The sequence below is a fragment of the Rosa rugosa genome, chromosome 2 (genome assembly GCF_958449725.1).
Source record: "Rosa rugosa chromosome 2, drRosRugo1.1, whole genome shotgun sequence".
NCBI lineage: Eukaryota > Viridiplantae > Streptophyta > Magnoliopsida > Rosales > Rosaceae > Rosa > Rosa rugosa.
The window spans coordinates 57,678,715-57,687,507 of record NC_084821.1 but is presented as its reverse complement, the minus strand read 5'-3'; positions in this window follow the sequence as shown (position 1 = coordinate 57,687,507).

Genomic DNA, 8,793 nt, shown 5'->3' with positions numbered 1-8,793 from the left:
ATACTATTTATACTCGCATTTACTCTTATTTCTAGTGAGCAACTATTATTTTTCCTACCATTACTTTGTCAATATTTCCACATATATCTGACTTAGGCATCGGAGAGTCGTAAGCTAGCAATCCCGGTCTCCTCCATGACCTTGTTTGTTTTGGTAGGACCCGATCTACAGTCTGCTCCATCGGTGATTCTAGGTCTACTCTGGGACCTATACATAAATATAATGAGTTGTAAAATTAAATAACAGTTGGTCGAACTTTACTGATTCTGCGAGCCTTGATTCAATCGTTGCATGAGTTGCATAAGGTTTGTCTTCTTTCCTCTTTGGCGTATACCAACTTCGCAATTGTGAGAGTGCGGATTTTGGAGAGAAGATTATCCTCAATACTCCAAAAAAAAAAACAAAAACTTTTATGGTAATTTAGCAAGTAGTTAATTAGTGTAATTATCTAGTTTAGGGCTAAAATGAAGTGTTATTTTTGTCTATTCTGGTAAAACACTAAAACCTATTCTATCTCAAGCACTAAATAGTAAATACATTCCGCTCTTTTTCTTGTTTGATTTACAAGATATCGGAGCCTCTTGTAGACATTACCAGTTTACCACATGGTATCATATCATTATTGAGGCATTCTCCTCCTTGCTTTCTTGTCCCAATTCACGTAAAAGCTTCAAGCTTTTGGTTGTTTGTTACTGCGCTGGACAAGATAATGAGAGTCATAGACCTAGAACATGCTTAATCTACAGCAATAGTTTTCGGGTTTAGTCGTTTAGAGAAGAGACTGTTGAGAGTTCGACTGGTAAAGCTCATTATTTTCACCTACATGACAATAACGAACTTGAGTCTAGCACTGGCTCTACTTCGCAGCCTTCTCTCTCAGAAATGCCTAGTTACTCCTTGCTTTGAAAACTTGAAAAATCATACGATGTTCAATGGTTGGCTACTGGTCACTCTTCATAGTGTTCGAGAATTGGTTACTGAAACCATGTACGCCCTAATTGAGATATAGAGCTTCTAATAGCCAATTTCCATGACATTGCACAGTCCAAACTGAAAGAGTGAAAGGTAGACAAAGCATAGTAAGCAAATGAAAGGCGGCCCGTTTATACTTCCCTCATCCAAAAGGACCAACACATATTTGTTCAATGACTTCGACCAGAGAAGTGAGATGCCCACAATTTTGGACCTTGTCTTGTAATATTTTGGACCCTTTTCTCTATTTCTACTTCTATATCCTGGTTGGCCTTCTATTGCTTTGGGCAGGCCTGCCAATCTTTGTTTATAAGTCTCATTCAATTTGCAAATAGATTTTCTACAACAACTTGAACATAATTTTTTTTGGGAGGAAGTAAAAGAATTTCATTGACTAAAAGATCATACGGCCATACTAGGTGAAGCCGTCATGCTATACTAATCACATCATCAGGAGATTTTCATCATAACTTGAACCTATATTTTTTTTTTTTAAATAAGTAGTACTCGATTCATATAATAACTCAGGTCAGAATAACACAAATACAGATTCCCTAGTGGGGTGATTCATGTACCATTACATTTAAAAATTTCCGCTCATTTATTCATAAGCCTTGTAGGATTAAATCTATTTGAAACAAAAGGTAATAGTGCATGAAAGTTTTTATTGCCAATGCGCTCAATTGCGGTGCGTCAGAAACTATCAATACCTAGATGTAAGGAACAAACCATCATTCTGCAAGCAAGACACCAGAAACTCACACTTTCTCCTATGATCCCCATAAGAGCATGTAGTTTGATCAGTCCTCCGGGATCTCAAATACGAAACCCTATAGGGCCAGAGCCTATTAGTTTGATCCAAAAATGGACCCAAATCCAAAGAATACACTCAAATGTTTGGAGCGCCTAAATCCCTATCAGATTTCATCACTAGTCAAATCTGGGCCACCCAATTGAATCAGGCCTCCAAAATGATTTAGGCAATGTGCCGCCATTCCACGACCTCGGCAGTTCGCACCACCACCTTGTCAGTTTCATCAAGCCCATGCCTTGACCACTGCGATCTCTGCTGCCATCAGGACCGCCGCTGCTTACTGACTGCCATTGCCGCCTCTTCAAGAATAGCCCAGCCTTTTGCCAGCGTCCATTCAATGTCACCAGATGCACACGAATTCGACGAGCCATAGCAGCCCTCGCCTCAGCAGCCACAGAACGGAGCACTAAACTCTTTGCCTTTGATCCTGCATATTGTTAGGAATTCGACCTAGAATTCCTTTTGCGGAAGCAGACAAGTGCAACACAATATAAATAAACGATCGAGAAAACAAACACGAACTTGTTAACGAGGTTCAACAAAGAACTTTGCCTACGTCCCTGGGCTGCTTGGGTTTCACTGTAGAAGAAGAAGAATACAAGAGTCTCTCACAATAAGTTATCACCAACTCTCAAGACCTCACTTGCTCTCTCTGTTTAATGCTTCAAAGACTTGATCTACTACTACAACCTATGCCCCTATTTATAGATATCTAACCAGACCCTATAAGACATTGGAAACTTATTCCCAATAGATATAGAAACCATTACCAAGTAGGATTATGTAAGCAGGTAGGAAACAATCAAAACTCCTATTTGATCAATGATTAACAAATCCTTATCTTATGTGGAATCGAATCCACACATTCAACAATCTTCCACTTGGAGCCGATTACGCCAGTAGCTAACATTCTTCAATACTCTTCAATCATAGCAACACAAAACCCATTATTACAGCCAACATCTCATTCTTCAAACTTGGAGACCAACTGAAGTCAAGCACAGCTTCAGTTTACTTATTGGCACAGACTTAGTCAACATATCAGCAAGATTCTCACTTCCTTGGAGAATACATTAAGCATCCAACTGCCGATGCATAAGGTACATTGTTCATATATTCTTTCTCTTTTTTGCTCTTGGGTGATTGTTCCTTGGACAATTTAAAGTAAGCCGCCAACGGTGTTCCTACAGCCTACGATTCATCCATATTGAATCGCTTAAGCACCTTCTCAACATACTCTGCTTGTGAAAGCTTCAGAGTACTAGCCACTTTATCATGGATAATCTTTATACCTAAGATTTTCTTCGCCTCACCCAAATCCTTCATCGCGAACTGGTTTGACATCTCTCTCTTCAACTTCTCAATCTCATTGAAGTCTTCCACAGCTATCAACATATCATCCACATACAGTAAAAGAATATAAGATTTGTCAAACCTCTTGAAGTAACAACAGTGATCGGATTGACATCTTATGTAGCCACTCCCACACATGAAAGCATCAAACTTCTTGTACCACTGTATTGGGGCTTGTTTCAAGCCATAAAGGCTCTTTTGCAGTTTGCATACCAAGTCCTCCTTACCAGGTGCTATAAAACCTTGTGGTTGCTTCATGTATATGACCTCCTTCAAATCACCATGAAGAAAAGCGGTCTTGACGTCTGGCTGCTCCAAATGCAGACCTTCAGCTTCCACTAAACCAAGCACCACCCTGATTGTGGTATGTTTCACAACCGGCGAAAAGATCTCATCAAAATCAATTCCCTCCCTTTGCTGAAAGCCTTTCACAACCAACTTTTCCTTGTAACATTTGCTCCCATCAACTTCTTGCTTCCACTTGTTATGCAATGCAATGCTTTCTTGCTTGTTGGTAACTTAGCTAACTCCCAAGTATTGTTGGATATGAGAGAGTCCATCTCATCTTGCATGGCACCCTCCCACTTAGCAAAATCTTTATGTTGCATTGCCTCATCATAACTCACGAGTTCACCACAGTCAGTTAATAGAAAATAGTTAGCACAAGGTGAGTATCTATCAGCTGGTATTCCTTTAGTACTTATTGACGATACTCTTAGCACAAAAGGAGGTGTCACTGGCCCATCACTAGGAACTTGTTCTTCAGGTTATGCGACCTCAGGAGCTTCTTGTTGTTGTCGTTCCTCCCCATGATTTCCCTTAGACACATCTTCATTGGACAATTCTTCCAACCTTGCAAACTGCCGATCTTTTCTTATAGGACTTTTAGGCTCTGCTGCTTGCCTATTCTTGTACATCACCTCTTCATTAAAGATGACATTCCTGCTCCTTACAACTTTCTTATTTTGCATATCCCAAAACCTATAGCCAAGCTCATCACCGCCATAGCCTATGAATATGCACTTTTGAGACTTAGGATCCAACTTGCTTCTCGCACCGGACTCAATGTGAACATATGCCACGCAACCAAACACTCTTAAATGCGATAGGCCTATCTCTTTTTCACTCCATTTTTCCTCATGTAGGAGATGATTCAATGGTACTGATGGTCCACAGTTAATTAAATAAGTAACAGTATTAACTGCATCAGCCCAAAACATGTCTGGCAATCCTGCGTGTATCCTCATACTCCTTGCGCGCTCATTCAGAGTCCTATTCATACGTTCAGCCACTCCATTCTGCTGTGGAGTTCCGGGAATTGTCTTCTCCATTCTAATATCATTCTCTGCACAATACTCTTTGAAATCATTACCACAATATTCACCTCCATTATCCGACCTCATACATTTGATCTTCGACCAGGTCTCATTCTCTACAATCGCCTTCCACTTCTTGAAAGTATCAAATACTTCCCATTTATTTTTCAAGAAATAAACCCATACTTTCCTTGTGGAGTCATCAATATAAGTCACATAGTACTTTGAGCCACCTAACGAAAGCTCCGGTGCAGGTCCCCACACGTCAGTATGAACCAACTCCAGTTTTGTTTCTTTTGGTGCCTTGCCACCCTTTGAGAAACTAACAACCTTTTGCTTCCCAAATATGCAGTCTTCACAAAGCCCAATCTTCACTGAGTCCACACCATGTAGTTTACCCTTCGACTAAAGTACGCCATATCTTTCTCACTGATGTGCCCAAGTCTATGATGCCATAAATATGCATCTTCATTTTTCTCAACGATCACAATGCCTTCATTGTTCTCAATAATAGCAACAATATTCAAGGTCGTATAAAGTGTCCCTGTCTTGATTCCACGAGCTAACACCATAGCTCCTTTACACACCTTTCATGTACCTTTCTCAAAGGTAGTGCGACATCCTTCATCATCTAACTAACCCACAGAGATCAAATTCCTCTTCAACCGCGGTATGTGTCTAACATTGGTCAAGGTCCATGTTCCACCATTTGTCAGCGAAATCTTCACATCACCCCTTCCCACAATCTCCAAGGCTCCACCATTAGCAAGAAACACTTTGCCAAAATTACCACGTCAGTAATTCACCATGAGCTCTTGTTATGAAGTTGAGTGAAATGACGCTCCAAAGTCTACGATCCATGACTCCAATGGTGCTTCAATAACGCTTAGTACAAGTGCATCCGAATCAAACTCAATTGTGTTTGCCATCTTCATTGTCTCCTTCCACTGGGCGGACCACTTTCTTGACTTGGACAGGCTTCGGCCTTTTCCCGGTGCCCTAGACTTGGACCTTCCACGATTGTTGTTTGAGTTCTTGTTGAACGTTCTACCTCTATTTTCTATAGAGAGCACAAAACTTGAAGGATCTTCAAGGTTATTGTGTCTTTGCGTCTCTTCATTTAGAAGAATGTTACGCACATCATTAAACTTCAGCTTCTTCGTAGTCCCAGCTCCACTACAAATCGAGTTCACAGTCACATCCTAATCCGAAGGCATGGAAGTCAACAACACCAAAACTTTGATGTGTTCGTTGAATTTAACATCCACTGATGCTAGTTGCTCGATAATATCACCAACTATCCCAACTTGCTGGCGAACATATATGCCCTTACCCATCTTCAAAGTGAACAACCGCCTCATCAAGTACAACTGTTGAACGACATTTGGCTTCTCATACATGTTGGACAAACTATCCATCATCCCTTTCAACGTAGTCGCCTTGATAACAAATCGCCGTACATCATTCGAAAGCGATAGTCGAACGGCTCCAAGGGCCATCCTATCCATCTCGACAAATTCTTCCTCCTTCATATCTTTTGGGAGCTTGCCCTCTAAAGTCTTAGCAAGCTTCTTCATATTCAAGTAGTCCTCGATCTGTGATCTCCATAGGCTAAAGTCATTACCGTCGAACTTATTGACCCTCTTCTCAACGTTTTCTATGCTCATTGTTTCCACTCTAGAGCCTAAGCTCTGATACCACTTTGTTAGGAATTTGACCTAGAATTCCTCTTGCGGAAGCAGACAAGTGCAACACAATATAGATAAACGATCGAGAAAACAAACACGAACTTGTTAACGAGGTTCAGCAAAGAACTTTGCCTACGTCCCCGGGCTGCTTGGGTTTCACTATAGAAGAAAAGGAATACAAGAGTCTCTCACAAGAAGTTCTCACCAACTCTCAAGACCTCACTTGCTCTCTCTGTTTAATGCTTCAAAGACTTGATCTACTACTACAACCTATGCCCATATTTATAGATATCTAACCAGACCCTATAAGACATTTGAAACCTATTCCCAATATATATAGAAGCCATTACCAAGTAGGATTATGTAAGAAGGTAGAAAACAATCAAAATTCCTCTTTGATCAAGGATTAACAAATCCTTATCCTATGTGGAATCGGATCCACACACCCAACACATATCAGAGCACCCTGGCGACGCCTCTACTGGCCTTAAGTCATGCTCTGCTTGGTCAGACTCGACTCAGATTCTGATCAGAATCATCCTTAGCGAAGAGAATCCAACGCACTACTGGACATTTATTATTTTCTCCCAAAACACACAGGTGAGATGCAATGGAAGGGAAGACCAAAGGAGAGCGGCCTCGAAGGGAAGAGATGTTGGACTGCCGCGAGAAGAGAGCGAGAGGCAAAGAAGGAGACTCCACTTGGTGTTGGCGTCGTCCACCGTTGTTGAGGCCCCCAACCATAGCGGCTAGGGTTTGATAAGAATTGGAAGAGGATTCGTCACATTCCCTAGAGCTAGTCTCGTCGAGCACATAACTTGAACATAATTGATCAAAGTTAAACCTAAAATAATACATATTCTAAAATTTAGATTTATGGATCGAATGTGTATAGTGGGGCAACAACCCAATTTGATATTAGCTTATAATTTACTCGATTCATTATTCAATTCGTGTATTTCAAGTTTGGACGAAACTCACAAAAAAGTTTCCTATTAACAAAAGCATATTCGAATGAGCAAACAGAGTGTAGTTATGCACAAGGTTTTAAATATCTGCGATATTTCCGATATCTCCTTTTTTCGACGGACCGATATATCTAGGGGGGTAAATATCTTATCTTTTACCGTTTCTGCGAAATTTCTCCGACATCGTCAAATATCCCCGATATATTAGATATTTGCGATATATCCCCGATAAAGTGAAGAAATATCTGTAAAATTTGAGGTAAAAATAAAAAAAAAAACTCAGTAATTCTCTAAATGAAAATATGTATGAAGAGAGATCTCCTAAAGACAAATCTGAGTGAGGAGAAATCCCTTCAAGGTGAATCTAGGTGAGTAGAAAATCCCCTCAAGGCGAATCTAGGTGAGGAAAAAAAATCCCCTCAAGGCGAATCGCTTGATAATGTGGTAAATGAAAACAACTATATAGATCTACTTCATGTTGCAAGCGAGCCGCTTGATAATGGCATTGATCCACTTCATGATTGGATTATGCCTGCACACCTCGATGATGAAGCTGGAAGACCTCTTCCACAAGTTGTAGAAATTGCAACTAATGTTGGAATCAACGTAGCTAGATAGAGTCTTCTTTGAAGAAGTTGTTAAAAACCCAGAAGATAATTCAAATAGTGATGATGCGTGGGGTGGTACAGCAACTCTAGATAGTTCTGATGATGGTGGAGAGGGTGGAAGCGGAACAGGTGGTGGAGGTGAAAGATATGAATATGGACAATCTTCTGTGGATGGAGGATTCCAATTTACCTGTGAAAGTAATTTTGATCATACCACCCAAGATGAAGACCACGGAGTGAGAACAGCTTGTCATGGTGCTCAAGAGAAGACCCGATATGGGAGGAGGACTAGAGGTGCAACTGATGATCAAAGTACCCCATGTCATCTGATGTTTCTTCAATTGCCTTAAGTTTTGACTCTATCAGTTTAGGCACAGAGCGCAATGGGATCTCAAATGAATCTCATGAAGGGAACAATCAATTTGGTTATGATGCTTATGGATATAATCAATATGGAGAAGTATATGATCAGTCATCCAGTTAGGTTCATCCTTATTATACAGTCGGCAACTCTAAAGAGATCTATAACTATCATGTTCATCACTACAATTCGCACTATATGGGTCATATGTCTTGGTCTGATTATTGCATTTTCGTAGACCAGCGAGCGGCTTTTCAACCGCCTAGAGTCTCTTTTTGGATGTAGATGAAGTTGACATTCATATGTATTTATATGTAGTTCTAAATTTCTAATAAATGATTTTTTTTCAAAAACGACATTTTGTTAGAGCAACTCCAACAGCTTCCCTATAATTTCTGTATAATAGGGAAGCAAAAGTCAAAGCTTTAACATCTTTTTATTCTCCAACTCCAACATATTCTCTATTTTACAGCAATCTCTAAAATCTCTATATTCTTCCTTAAATTTTAGAGATTGCTGTAAATATAGGGAATTTGGTTTTCTCTTTCCTCACTTTCCCTAAAATAGGGATAGTTATAGGGAATCTATTGGAGCAAAAGAGGTTCATTTTTCCCTAAAGTAAAGAAAAATCAAAATATGGGGAAGCTGTTGGAGTTGCTCTTACCCTGTATCCCCGATATTTCTGATATCTCCCTTTTTCAAAGTACCAATAC